The sequence below is a fragment of the Sinocyclocheilus anshuiensis genome, unplaced genomic scaffold (assembly GCF_001515605.1).
Source record: "Sinocyclocheilus anshuiensis isolate Anshui unplaced genomic scaffold, SAMN03320099.WGS_v1.1 scaffold694, whole genome shotgun sequence".
In the NCBI taxonomy this organism is placed as follows: Eukaryota; Metazoa; Chordata; class Actinopteri; order Cypriniformes; family Cyprinidae; genus Sinocyclocheilus; species Sinocyclocheilus anshuiensis.
Genome location: NW_015542477.1, coordinates 406,304 through 421,976, shown reverse-complemented (window position 1 = coordinate 421,976; position 15,673 = coordinate 406,304). Strand labels below are relative to the sequence as shown.

Here is a 15,673-nt window from a genome sequence, read left to right as displayed (position 1 = left end):
TTTTCCTCTTTTGTTTTTTTATCCGCCATCTCTATCTTTCTGTTGCTCGGCTCGCTAATGTCCGTCCTGTGCACTGAACTCTCTCTCCCCCACATCATGAGTAGACACGCCCCTTACTGCTGATTGGCTACAAGTTTGTTTTGCTATTCGGCCCGAATAAGTTTTCTAAAGCGTTTTTTAAAAATCGCTTACCCGATCTTTAAATCGGCAAGATTTACTTTCGGTGTACTACGAGAATCCGACGGACCAATCAGCCTTAAATCTGAGACCATGCACGTGTGCATATCTGTGTGTGCATGTTTATGTGGACGTGTTTGTGTATGTGTAAATCTATATAGTAAATGGGGCTGCACGATAAATCGCATGCGATATTTAACGCGCATCTTGTCAGTAAAGCCGGCTTTACTGACAAGATGCGCGTTAAATATCGCATGCGATTTATCGTGCAGCCCTAAATTAGTTTGTAACTTTAATATGCTTTTTCAATAGCATTCCTAACTTCAAACTCTCTCTGTACTGTGACACAACAGCATGAAGGGGTTGGTTCTGTGGCAACCTGTAGAGGAAACACTCAAGGAATGTACATGCATGCATACACCTATGGTTTCTATTCAGTAGGTTTGTAAGCACTAGTTACTCATTGACCAGCGTTTACAGTGGGGTCTCTGAAATAATAATACTGCTTCTTTGTATAGTGGCGGCTCCCAGCAGCTTGCCGTGGGTTAAATCCCTGATCTCCACAACTAGGATCAGTGCGGAGTTTCCCACGCCCCCCTCTCCCACTGATATACTAGCCAGAGGCGGATATGACCCGCAACATTGCACAACATCTCTGTTTTCAGCCATAAATCCATAGAAAAACAAGGGAGTTTCTCTCTATAGGCCTGATCTGTAATGTGTGTTATGGACTTTGGACAGGCTAGACACCTTTAATTTTACACAACTGAAAATGAGGTTTTGAGGGAGAGGTCCATTTGTTCAGTAGATTATATTGTTGTATATCTTAGTATTGATTGTTCAGTGCAACATTGAAAATACTTGTCTTTGTAAAATCTGACAATGAAAAAAAAAAAACACACATGAGCTGCACATTAGATGTGACATGGGAATACTTTATTGACATTTTTTTTCCACCTACAGCTTTCCCAAGCATCAGTACACACACATTAAAAAACATTATGCATTACATTTTAAAACCTTAACCTTTTATTTTATACTAAGCTGTAATGAAACAATATTTTAAAAATTTTAACTTTTATTTTACATTTTATATTTTATTTTACTTTATCTTTCATATAATACCACAACATAATGTGTGTACATTTTATTTTACTTTTTTTTTTCATTTTATTGTGTACCTTTTATTTTACATTTTACTTATTATTACTTTTACTCTCATTATACCACAACATGTATATATTTTTAAATTTTATTTTACATACATAACACCACAACTTTTTTAACAGTAATTGCATTTTAAAGTTTTTTTTTTATACTTTATAGTAAAATAATTAAAATGTATGACATACATGTATTATGTTGCGGTATTATGTGTGTATGTGCTTGTGTGGGTTTTGTATACACAAGTATGTTATCTTAGGGGCTCACAGGCAAGCAATTTAAAAGGAAACGGGGTGTCTCAAAGCTTAGGGGCAAAGACCCGGGCTGCGTGCTGGCAGATACTGTTGATCCAGAGGAGGTGAAATGAGAGAGAGAAGGAGAGGGGGAAGAGCGAGGGGGGAGGTGAGAAGGAGAGGGGGAGGAGAAGCAAATGGAGGAACGGGGAGGGTTGTGCAAATGGGTGAGAAAGAGAGCGAGAGAGAGCGCGCACACACCCCTTTCTGCGATCTCAGCGGACAGACTCATCCTCAGTGTGTTGTGGAGTTGTGATAGACAAGAGACACAGACTTGCAGGATTACAGCCAGTACTTGGAGGAGACATTACCTGTATAAACTGAGCTAGGAGACATTCAAACTTCTAATGTTTGGATACTTTATTGAGGAACAAAAACGGACCTAGGATTTACCTCTGAGGTATGCCACACTACCAACTCTATTTCCATGCTGTTTTAATGTCTCCAATTGCAAAGACATTTTGCAGTTGGAGACAGTAAAACAGCATGGAAATAGACAATTTATGTCTGTCTGTTGGACTTTCTCTGGGTCCCCTGGGACTGTACTCGAGTGGTCGGCTGACAGTGATAAATGCCACACTGCTTGGTTAATAAGGTTTACTTGCCATAGAGGCTTTAAAAGTCTGTCTTGTGTGCCTTTGTTGGACAATCAATATGCCGAGTGTATTTAAGTGTGTATGTGGGGTTTGTTTTGAGAGGTCTCAAAAACAAACGGTTCTGTAGTCATAAAAACCTCTCATCTAGATAGAAATGCTTGTAAGCCAAGGAGGAGGATCCGTCAGTGTATATTCTCTCTCACATGCTGCCTTTGTGTGTGCGTGTAAATTTTCTCACTGTACGGAGTAAATTTCTAAAGTTTGCTATATATTTTTTCTGTTCTGTCACAAATTGTCTTCAGTATTAATATTTTTTTGTAACTAGAAAACTTGAGTGACAACATGCTTTTACAGACTATATTGTATTTGCAGGTCTGTCACCTGATCTGTGTGTAAGAGTCTGTCTGAAATGTTTAGCAGCCTAGTTAAGTTCTTCTGTGTTACCTCATGAATACTGTGCCTCATTTAAAAGTTTTACTGTAAACCACTAGAGCAGCTCCCGGATAGTTCTGTGTGTGTTTATGTGTAGGAGTGTGTATACAGTATGTGTGTGTGTGTGTGTGTGTGTGTGGTCTACAGTTCTGTGGAATGTGATTCATTGTGATGAGATGACTGAAAAAGCAACTGAGCTGAGATTCTGAGGAAAGATACAAAAGAAAACAGACAGCAAAGTGAAATACAAATAAGATAAAAGATGATGTAAGTATATACACACCTAAAATGTGTTTAAGCCAGGTAAAGAGACAATCAAACCTGAAAGAAAGACCTAGATGCAGTGGACCACTAATATTTATACTGGTCTGTCTGGGCTTAGGGGGTCACTGTTGCAGGTCTCAGCTGTTCGCAGTCAGATAGAGATGGCACACGGGGTGCCAGATTCCTCGGTCGCCTGAGGTCTCCCATCGGTCTAGTGTCTTTATGAATTAATTACTGTAGAGTGCACTGTGGAGGAACTCAGACTGGCCAAACAAAGACTCCTGCATACTTCAGTCTAGAGCAAACACAGCAAAAAATTAACCACACTCTTCCTACACCATCGTATCATTGAGGTCCCCCTCAGAAACAGACTGGACAGAGACTACCTGTCTCCTGTAAGAGCTTATATCTGGACTTTATCATGTGCGTCTGTCTTGCTGCTCCCGTCATATGCTGTTTAATCTATGGATTAGACTCGATAAACACACTCCATCCTTTAAAAAGGGCTATCACACAGTCAAATTGATTTCCAAGCGCCCAGTAGTTTGGGTCAATAAGTAGCAGACGGGATTGTTCCTCAAATACTAGGCATAAGATATGTTAAAAACCACATTAACATGTAAAATACAGGAGATTCTTTGGGAATTGCAGACCTTGCGGTAGTTGCTGGTTATTCAAGTGAAATGGGACATGTGTGTTCAAGCATGAGTGTGTGTCAGTATCCATGTGCTTGTATTTTAAACCCTTTATTGGTCTAATACTGTATCTGTATAGAAGTGTGTTTGTGTATGTATATGAAGGCTTAGGAAGGCAATCATGTTGTTCTGCTTTGCTCTGTAAGTGTGTTAAGTGGAACTAAGTAACAGAATGGCTTCACTGTGACCCTCAGGGCATTTCTTCCTTCTTCTGCCCCACTGAAGCAGAGGGCATCAGGGTGAAACGTGGGGGGTAGAGAAGCTATATGTGTGTGGGGGGTAGGAAATACGGCTTAAATGGGCCACAGCACCGCCACAGCATGTTTAAAGTATACATTAACGAAGCTAATGAAAGAGATGAGGAGATAAAGAGAAAAAGGTGAGGTTTGGTCTTCATAAAAAGTGTCTAAATGAAAAAAGGAGGGAGGGAGCACTACCATTTAAAAGTTTGAGTAAGATTTGTTTTGTTTTTTGGAAAGAAAGTAATATTTTTTTTATTTAGCAAGGACGCATTAAATTAATCAAAAGTGGAAAACAACAAACAATGAAACTTTCAGGAAATAGACAAAGAGAAAGGAAAACTTGAAATCGCATCATATGACCCCTTTAAGGCCACTTTGATTGGTTTCTGTTGCACCTGCATTTGATCTTTTTTAAATAGGTTAGGAAATTGTTTTGAGAGTTTTTTCAAAGCATTTATCTCTAAACTTGTTACAGATACTCTAAAGTAGTTTCATACTGTTTTTTCATGCTGCGATCAAACACACATTGTTCTCACTGACAGCTCATGAATACATATAACCTAGAAACCAAATAACAGAAAGGATCAAACAAGAAATGCATAACCATTATGGATTATCTGTGACGTTGTGTCCTCTGTAAACCCATCAGGAATAGTCTGTATTGTATGAGATATTATAATCCTCATGTTAGATGTGTATGTGCAAGACCTGACGGATATTCCCTGTTGTCTCTTGCTAATGTCTGTTTCTTAATGCAGCATGTCCTCCATTCATTTAGCGTGTCCTCCTCTTTCAATATTAGCACTTGACTGATTGTTTAAGCGTAGACCCACAGGAGGTGATGAGGAGGGGGTAATGGGAGACTAAATTAAGTAGAAACATACATTTGTGGCTTTGTTTCACGAATTCTGTGTGTGTGTGTGTGTGGGCATTGTAGGTTTCTAAAAATGTCCCAGAAGAAAAAACATTCATGGTGTTACCATCTTTCCAATAAGGTCACAATATCTGACTGATCTAACTTCTATTAAAGGGGTCATATGATGAGAGAGAGCGAGAGAGAGAGAGCGAGAGAGAGAGCATGAGAGAGAGAGAGAGAGAGAGAGAGAGAGAGAGCAAGAGAGAGTGCGAGAGAGAGAGAGCGCGAGCGAGAGAGAGAGAGAGCGCGCAAGAGAGAGAGAGAGAGAGAGAGCGCGAGCGAGCGAGAGAGAGAGAGAGAGCGAGCGCGAGAGAGAGAGAGAGAGCGCGAGAGAGAGAGAGGGGGGGTCACATCACAGTGGAGTCAGCTGTCTTAACCGTGGCTTGTGTACTGCAAACACATACCAGCTTCATCACTGTGTCTGTCACGCGACTCTGTTCCCCTTTCGGACTCTGTCTTTACATTTATTTTGAAAGCTGAAGCTCGCGATTATGGTAAGGGGCGTTACATTTCCGACGAGTGCTTGCGGTGTTCGGCCAATCACAATGCACTGGGTCAGCTGGCTAATCAGAGCAGACTGCGCTTGTCGGAAGGAGGGACTTTGTAGAAAACGAAGCGTTTGAGAGAGGTGGGGCATAGAGGACCTACAATAATGTACAGTATTTGAAAAATAATGTGTTTTTTTAACATTAAAGCATGTCAACATATTCTGTTACACCAAATACACAAAATAATGATCTTTAAAAAAGCATCATATGACCCCTTTAAAGGCAGGAGAGCAATGGGACATTATTGAGTGAAGTGGGTTTTTTTTCCAAGTACTGTAATTTGTTTATAGGAACATGCCTAAAGTAAGGGTGTGTGTGTAAATGGTCTTGCTGACGCTTGTATATGTCATTCTTTTTCATAATGCTACAAGAGGCATCTCTTCTGGTCTAAATCCTGTAGAACCAGAAAAATTACATTTCTAACCCCAAAGCAGGAAGACTCACTTCAAAGTTTCAGAAGTCCCATTCCATAAGGAAGTGATTCCTGCAAAGCCAAAAGAAAAACAAAGTGGCGGTGCAAGTTTGGATATAGGAACTGGAAGTACGTGCATGTGTGTGTTTAAACTCTAGTAAGGTGATCTTTGTGTGAGAGAGCGGGGTGCAGGAAGTTGTGAATGGACTGTTAACACCTAGATCAAGCATCTTTAAGTCAAACAACTATTTATCGAGGAAAATCCACAACCGTTTAACCATTTAAATTTACCTGTCACAACAAAGGCCTTGATCTGACACATTTCAGATCACTTTAATCTTCGAAGATCTTAGGACCGCAAGCCTGTTGAGATGGGCCACACAGCTGCAGGCAAACCACAGATTACTTACTCATTCACTTAACGACTTTAGTGAGACTATTGACAAGAATAATATTTAAAAAAGAGATAGGGAGAATAAAAAGAGAGAGGGGGGTTGTTGGGAATTAACCACGTGAACTTTTACACTCAGGTAAATTTGTGTGAGTCTGAGATTCTCAAAAAGTAAAGAGACACTCAGTTCTTGAAAGGACAGTTCACCCAAAAGTGAAAATTCTTTTATCATTTACTCATCCTCATGTTATTCCAAACCTGTATGACTTTCTTTCTTCTGGAGAGCACAAAGGAAGATCTCACCAAAAGCTTTCAGAAGACCACTTTTACAATATTTTTGTAGTTTTTTTTTCAGTCAGTTTGGATCTTGACAGCTCTGGACTTCTTTAACTTTCATTGTATTCAAAAGTGTTCCATGTAAATGATGACAGAATTTTTAGATGAACTATCCCTTTAATGCTGCTTAATCAAACTTGTTCTCATCTCTGTTTGTGACTAACATCCGTTCAGTCAAAGCACAAAAGAGACTCCCATTCAGCACGGGTTATCAGGGAGAAAAGATTGGCTCTCTCAATATCCTCCACTGACCTGGAAGTGATCTGATCTTGGTCTAAAAGGAGAGACTGCTGTTGCATGCTGGTCTATTTTACTTTTCAAATTAGCTTTCTTTTAAGCAGAGACCTGAGTGTCTTCATTCTTGCCTTGTGGCATGCGGGTGCAGTTTTTGTTGAGCCTCTTCTGCTTGTTTGGCACAGAGGAGAGGTTGTGTGGATAAAAGCAGCCTCTTGCTTTCAGCAAAAGCTTTTTCTGTGATTCCAGCTCAATGCAGCACAAATGCACAGGCTGTGAAGCTTCACTGTGGTTTTTACATACAGCAGGGTCAGAGCATTACAATAATATAAAGTCACACACTTGCTGCCTGGGGCATCGTGGTCCTGTTCGAGAAAGATTGCACTCTTCGTAGTGAGACACGTTTTCTCTTTGTTAGCTTGATGGTGTAAGGATCCTCCAGGCAATGTGTCGTTATAAATATCACAGATGCAATCTCTGAATCCTGGCTTTAATGTTTATTTTCAACTGCACTAGAACTATAACTAATTCTGTATATTCTGGTGTAGAATTGAATTTTCCCCCCATTAAGTTCACTTATGATGTTAGTCAAGGTTGTTGAACCAAAAGTTAAGTGAACCAAAGTAGAAATAGTAGGTTGTGACTCATTATTGCCTGCGGCATACCTCAAGGCTCTGTTTTGCGGCCTTTTTTGTTTTCTTTATATATGCTCCTTTGAGAGGATCTGTTGTTTAAGCCCGGGACACACCAAGTCGACGGTCGGCCATCAGCCAACGTCGGGCCGTCGGTGAGCGTCTGTCGGGCTAGTTCGTTTGGTGTGTTCCAAACATCGGCTCTCGTCAGGCTCATGTCGGCAGAAGTTTGCCTTCGAGGCCATCGGTGCGAGTGATAACTCTGATTGGAGGTTCAGTTTAGCGAATTAGTTAGTGTCCGAGAATTAAAGCGAAAGTGACGAAAACGAGCAAGTAAATGAAGGCGGTACAGACAGAAGGCTGTTCTAATGTTACGTGATCTTTCCCAAGCATCTAATATGCAAATATTTTCATAGCATGAGCCGCTTAAAATGAAGAAAGTTAAGAACATAACTGATATTCAAAATGGTAAGCAAGCACTGCTTTGTTTACGTTACGTATATCTGCGTATATTTCCTTATTTCGGTTTTTCATTTTAAATGATGAAAATATGCTATTGATAGCTGCTGATATAGACAGTTGATTCCTCTCACACAGGTGCAGAACGCATGTGTTAGTTTTCAGTCGGCTGTATTCTGTGCGATGTGTTCAAGCATGGCTTTTTGGTCTGATGCCGCCGATGAGACAGCACTGTCGGCTTTCGCCACCGCTAGTTCTTTGAAGTCGGCTTGGTGTGTCCCGGCCTTTAGAAACATAACATTGTATACTATTGTTATGCAAACAATACTTGACTCTATCTATCGCAACATCAGTTGACAATTCTGACTTACAATCTCTATTAAAACATTAAAAGTTGGGTGGCTATGTTTTAGTTTATGCCATCTCTCTATACTGCATGGTCGTTCATATGTAAATATGGGCAGTCACATGTTAATGTTCTCCTAAATAGGGCATTAGTATTATTGCAATATCTAAATGACTAATTTTTGTAAATAGTTTGTGTGGACTGGGAAGGGACATTTGTGTTTTTAAATATTATACAGTTGTACTTCTGATGTTTATGAAATGCTTAGATATGATCCTATCAATACAAACTTCTGTTTCATGAATTGCAGGATTTTGGCAGAATGAGCAGCCTTCTCATTAGCAGTCTGGTAAAGTGTGTTCACTGCTGACGCACTTTGATGAGACACCTTCTGTGGGACATGACAGCCTGCTGAGGGGGTGAAAGTGAGATCTACAGTGTATATGGTTGGGTATGTGAGTGTGAGTGGTTTTTGGCTGTGTGCTGGCAGGATGTGTGTGAGATTGAGGTGGTTTTTAAAGGAGAGGTTGGTCAGCAGCAGTAAGTCTAGCTCTGAATTGAGCCTAAATAGTGTCTGGCACTGATGTGGTAATGGGGTATTGATCTGTAGTGGTTTGGCCGATGGTGTGCGTGTGCTGCAGAAATAGCTCTATTGTGTCTCTGTGGTAAAAGGCTGAGTCTCACTAGCGCGCGCACACACACACACACACACACACACACACAAAATATCATGATGAAGAGATAAGATTCATTGCCTTCCAACAATATAGAAACCATCCAGCACTGAGATCTAACTTTATTTCACCCATAACCACAAACCAATATACGTTCATGGAGGGCATGGACAGTTCCTGTAAAGTTAGTTCCACTTCTTGTAAAAGAGAATGGAACAATGTAGCAAAATTAACCGTATTTTTTATATATTGCAATCAAACAATAAGAATATACAATATAAGGTATAAAGAATAACTTTTTATTTATTTTATTTTATTTTGTTTGCTTTTATTTTGTTTTGTTTCATTTTTATATCTTTAATTTTATTGCAAAATTAAATCTAATCTTATGCAATTAACTCATATGTTGTGCTTTTGTTTTGTTTTGATCAGATCTCTCTTGGCTTTATCCAGCAGTACTGGTTAGCCTCTGACTTTTAATTAGATAGAGATATATAAATTGAAAAAAGAAAGAAATTAATAAATAGTCGGAAAGCTATTCTTCTAAAGAGCTTTCATTCTGTCTTTGCTTTTGTAGTTTGTCTGTCTGTCTTCTGTTTGCCTGTGACATTCCTGTCCTTTCAGGGCCCAAAGCAAAAGCTCAAGTCTTTCAACTCCCCGCCCTTTTTTCCTCTCCCTTCATTTCTTGAAGGAGCACTTTGTTTGTGAGGTTCTGCTTGTTGACGCAGGTGCAAAAAAATGAAGCTAGAGAATAAGAGAGTGGAAGAATGAGAGAATGACGGAACCCCGGCACTCAAGATTACCCCTCCTTCCCAAATGAAGTCTCTTAAGGTCCTAAAAGATGGCTTGAGGCCTTATGAACACTCATTTCCTGTCAGGGCTTGTAGGTTGTTCTCATCAGCTGTGGAAGTTTCTGTCCGTTGGTCTCAGGTGTGCTGAGGAAGGGCTGTAGAGCACCGGTGTGGCTTTCGGTGCCTCCTCCACCCCTCTTTTCCTTTCCACTGGGGCTTCCTGCCAGACGAGAAGAGCTGTTGGCTTCAAGCCAAAGTCTTATCCTACCTCTCATTCACCGTCAGCAGCAGGAATCCCAAAGCTATGAGTGTGTGTGCTCGTTCTGGATGTGTGAACTGCCAGCATTAGTGGCCATTCTCTCACACAACACTTGACACAAGATACCCATGTGTGCGCTGAGAATTTGTTCAGCCTGAGCTTGCCATGGCGCTACAGACTGGACATAAAGAAAACTGTGATCTTTACAACTCTTTCCACTCTGAGATATGACTTATATGGTGTCTTGGCCCTGCAAGATATAAGATATGGTGTATTGGCCTTGCAGTCAGTGAATGTCTAAGTATGTTGCACTGTGGTGCTCAAACAGTAAATGCAGGTTTGAATCTGACCGTAGTACTCTCTCTGTAATAAAAGGCATAGTTTTTTTTGTTAATCAGTACATTACGTATCTGCAGCTGTGACCAAATCCACTATTTTCACTCCCTCTTTCCCCATATAATGAATTATGGGAAATTCACTTTTGTAGGAAATACTGATAGTCTGGCACAGCATATATATATGGTTGTACAAAATGCCTGGGACATTTATCATGTCTCATATGCCTCATGATTATTTTATTATATATATTAGAGTTGAAGAACAAATTGGGGCTTTTCCCAGGATGACCTCAACATGCGTTTTAAAAGTTTTCTCTTTTTATTTTGATATTTTAGCTTTGAATGAGAGAAGAGAACACAGCAGCATCCAGACATTCTCATCTACTTTCATCCTTTTGTCTCTTGCCCTCTCGATTTCTCCCTCTCTCTCTTTCCCCCAGACTGGCACTCTTTGTTCAAGCGTGTCATTGGAAGTGTGTAAATCGTGAGCCCTTCAGCCAAACATTTCTCCCCTCTGATCAGTGAGAGGACCCATCTGCAGTCCTCCTCCTCCTCCTCTTCTCTTCCTGCATGTCATCACTCTATTTTCCCCAGACAGAGGACACAAATTAGCCCCATTTACACTCCATTTCCCCCAACTTCACTGCCTCTAACCTGATAATGACTGGTGCATCTAGATGAATTAGGATGATGGCGTTGAATTGTGTGCGGGTGTGGAACATCAGGATACAGACATGAGTGTGGCCATAATGATGAATCTCACACACATCTAAAAAAAAAGCAAAATGCCATGAGAGGCCATGCGTTACAGTGATTTCACTGTGGGTAAGTGGTGATGTTGTGAAGTGGAGGTAAAATCACTGTAACACATGGTCTCAAGTGACTTGCTGCTTTGTAAAAAATGTCAGCACCTGAAAAAGGATTAAAAAACACAGATGTTCTGTTAATACTGTTTATTGTTGCCAAGCAACATAGCAACTTGGATTAATATGGAATGTTTGGTCAGGTGTATTAAAATGCCTTTGAACATGGCTCATTCAAACAGAATTCAGTAAATAACAGTCACTATATTCCCATCATGTAGCATATAATAGAGGAGATTATAATTATAAAGTTCAATTAATAAAATAAAATAAATAGGTTTTTGATAAATAGAAGTTTTGCATTTGACCTTACTAAGACACTGGGCTATCAACACAAGTACAGACCAGAATTATGGACATATTGCTTTAAGAATATAACAGAATAGAATAGAATAGAATAGAAAAACAAAATAATACATTTACAGTTAAAATAAAAATATCTCAACACCTTTGTTTGAAAGTCACGTTTAAAATTATAAAATAAAACAAAATAAAATAAAAATTCATTGCAATACATAAAAAAATCCTATTGGGTTTCAAACCACATTCAAGTGGATCAAGTGTGAATTATGGACTTAAGAACATAATAGAATAGAATAGAATAGAATAGAAAAACAAAAGAATACATTTACATTTAAAATAAAAATATCTCAACACCTTTGTTTGAAAGTCACGTTTAAAATTATAAAACAAAATAAAATAAAAAAATAATTGCAATACATAAATAAATCCTATTGGATTTCAAACCACATTCAAGTGGATCAGGTGTGAATTATGGACTTTAGAATAGAATAGAATAGAATAGAATAGAAAAACAAAAGAATACATTTACATTTAAAATAAAAATATCTCAACACCTTTGTTTGAAAGTCACGTTTAAAACGATCAAATAAAACAAAACAAAATAAACTAAAAATTAATTGCAATACATAAAAAAATTCTATTGGATTTCAAACCACATTCAAGTGGATCAGGTGTGAATTATAGACTTAAGAATAGAATGGAATAGAATAGAATAGAAATAAATCATTTACATTTAAAATAGAAATATCTTAACACCTTTGTTTGAAAGTGACATTTATTTATATAGTGCTTTACACAAAATTGTTGCAAAGCAGCTTCATGTTAATAAACAGGAAAATAACAATGTTAAAGGGATAGTTCACCCAAAAATGAAAATTTTGTCATTAATTACTCACCCTCATGTCGTTCTAAACCCGTAAGACCTTCGTTCATCTTCGGAACACAATTTAAGATATTTTTGATGAATTCTGAGAGCTCTCTGACCCTGCATAGACAGCAATGTAATTACCATGATCAAGGTCTAGAAACGTAGCAAGGAGATCGGTAAAATAAACCATGTGACATCAGGGGTTCAACCGTAATTTTACGAAGCTACGAGAATACTTTTTGTACACAAAGAAAACAAAAATAACGACTTTATTCAATAATTCGTCTCCTCCGTGTCACCATATAGCGGCATTTTGGAGAGTATCCACTGAACGTAAACCGCGCATGCTGTTCTGTGTCAGCTGCGGCACACGTTTCTACGTTGTAGACATAGTATTTTTGGGTGAACTATACCTTTAATGTTGTAAAATTAATCAGTTATGAGTTTCTAATTCAGCTTCAGCTGTAAAGCAGCGCAGTGACAACAGTGTCATTTTTCTGAAACTTTTTTTACTAAAGCATTGTCAGGACAAGTACACATCAGAATATAATAAAGGAGAATAGAATAGAATTAAAAATAAATGCCCAAAATAAAAATACATTTAAAATAAAATTAAATAATGTATGAATATCTCAGCACTTTTGCTTGAAGGCTTTGCACATGACTTTTCACTAATGCACTATCAACAAAAGCACAGATCAGAGAGATGAATGTGACTTCAGACATTGAGAGAAAGTGTTTCGGTCCCCTATATGTGCTACCCGCAGTCGGTCTCCGTTAGCTTATTTTACCGGCGTGATTATGGAACAGCAGACTCTGTCTCCCCCTCAGAGAGGTTTAAATGGGTTGAATGAGAGCAGCAGACGAGATATGCTAAGCTCTGTGTTGGAGATGAGAAAGCCTTTGAGGAGCATACAGTATGGCCACTGCACACAGAGAGGGGTTTATGAGACACTGTATAGGCTCTCGATAGGGCTAGTCCTGATCCAACTTCATCCGCAGGTCAGCAACCTTCTGAAAGAGAAAGATTTGAAAGGTCCCCCCTAAGGATTTTGAAAGAAACTCAGCCACAGATATACTATTATTTGATGTCAAGCTGAGGTTTACATTTGTAGATTACAGTACACATGTGAACCAATCCCTGAACCTTTTTTTTTCCATACAGACTTTGATTTTTACACACCTGATCCACTTGAATGTGGTTTGAAATCCACATTCTTTTTTATTTTCATTTTTAATGTATTGAAAATACATTTTTATTTATTTTTCTTTCTTAACTACCTTTTTTGTCTTTCCTCTTTGTTCTTTCATCATCACTCTATCATTAACACGTCTGAAAGGCAGATATAACATGGTGTTCCAGGTCATGGTGCATTATTGAACAAAAGAGAGGAAACCGGTCTGGGGGTCCCAGAGGAAATAGCCACAATCCTCCTCCACTCTGACTGGCGGCAGATTATCTATGAAGTCACATTATAGATTAAAAGCTATGAACCAATTTACTTTTTAAATAATTTTTAGCACTGGCTCAAAACTCAGTGCAGGATGTTAAGTGTGAAAAATGAGTCACATTTTTATTTTTGGCCATATTTGTTCTTGCGGTCTTATAAAAGAAGCAATCGAATTATAACATAAATAATGATAAAGCCACATTAGAAACCAAGACGGACTGTCTGAGGTAGATGGGGGGGGGTAATGAACCTGTTATTCATTACAGGTTCATTGAGCTCTGCGGAGCACGGACACGGACAAGAACCCAGGGACATGATGGAGGAGTCCTGTCACTTCATTTGGATTAATGGACAGTTCGTATCTCCTGTCCTTTGAAGGTCTTCAGAGCTAGTCCTATGGAAATGGTTACCGATGCTGTCATGCTGAAGGGTATACGATAGGACTTCCTTTTTTCTGTCATTGGAGAAACATTTAACTTTTTCGTTTTTGTAGTTTTACATGAATGATTGAGCTATTGTAGGTTTTGGATGTTGAATATGAGATGCGTGTTAAAATAAAATTAAAAAAGTGGACATTTTGGGGGCCTTTGTGACACTGTTATGGATGGGACAGAGGTGACAGGAAAGAATGAGGAGCATAGGGGGGATGTGATGAGGAAATGACCCCAGGTCAGGCATACGGAAGTGCCACAATTCAATAGCACTGCAAAACATTGCAGTTTTTTTGTACAATTAATGTACATATTAACTACTCTTCAATTTTGTTTAGATTTATTATTTATGTAATATAATATACTAAATATTATATTATATATTTAAAAAATGGTAATATCATTTTTCATTAAAATACAAAAAAATGTGATCAATGTAAATATGTCATCAATATATTTTTAAATGAACGTTTACTATTATTTTAAAATTATAATAATATAGTATAATAGGTATGTATTATATTATATTATAATGTATTATATTATATTATATATTAATAAATGGTAATAACATTTGTAATTAAACAGAAAAATGTAGATAAATATATTATCAAGACACGTGAACTTTTCAATAAAATTTTGCTATGATTTTTAAAATGATATAATGGGTATTATATATTATATTATATTATATTATATTAATGTTTCATTGTAATATATTTTTTAAATAAAAATGTATATAATCTTTATCAAGACATGTTATTCAACAGTATTTTCATGTTGCACCGATGTGAATATTTCTCAGTGCTTGTTTTTCTCCCTCTTTCCTTGGAAAGGATGTTAATCTTTCCATCCTGGTGTGCATAAGGTTTCCATGCGTTAATACAAGTATCAAAACTATGTGAACTATACTACGTTACCGGTGGTGATAAGCTTCTTATGAAGTCTCCTCTTTAAACTCTTCTTAACCCCTCTCACTGTCAGGCTTTCTCTTGTTCTCTGTCACTCCTTTTTCTTTTCCATTATTCCTAAGGGTGTTTCATCATGGCTTTCAAGTCCCTCTCATCTCAAGCTAAGTTGGTCATTCCCTGTCAGGAATCCATGGAAAAATGTGAGAAATGGGGATAGTCGCCCGTGGGCAGGGTGGGTTTCTGGGTGCTCAGAATTTCGGGTATTGTTTAAAGAGACATGCGCCAATTAGCAGTGAATGTGGATGGACTATTAGAGGGATCTTAAATTGGTTTCCCAGGCACAAAGAAAAAGGTCAACACTATTACAGTGGGAATGGATTTATGGAGCTCCCGTGAAACACTCGAAGCACTTTTCGAATGACCTGCTGGGTTTTCATTTTTGTAAAATACTTCTTAGGTGTGTTGACTAAGCAGATTTACACTTGTTATGAACAGAAAACAAAGCAGAGGAGCGGAGGGGAAGAGAGAGAATGTTTTACCCTTGTTCAAACAAAGGTGGTTAAAGGATAAAAGAGAAAGAATAAAAGAAGTGCACCTATAGATCACACCACACAAAGGAAAAAGAAAAAAGATGTCAGGGCAGAGAT

The 15,673-nt window shown here is 38.3% G+C and overlaps 1 protein-coding gene across 3 annotated transcripts in view; it reads left to right on the top strand.

Annotated features, from left to right (window-relative positions):
- The window catches only part of LOC107693916 (T-lymphoma invasion and metastasis-inducing protein 1-like), a 65,319-nt gene that overhangs the window by 12,214 nt on the left and 37,432 nt on the right, over positions 1–15,673 (top strand). For 2 of the 3 annotated variants that reach the window (XM_016493459.1, XM_016493457.1), the window contains exon 1: positions 1,851–2,034. The exons of the other annotated variant lie outside the window; for it this stretch is intronic. The gene's annotated coding sequence lies outside the window, so the exon portion shown is untranslated. Of the gene's footprint in view, positions 1–1,850; positions 2,035–15,673 lie in introns of those variants that run through there. 3 annotated transcript variants of the gene reach the window in all.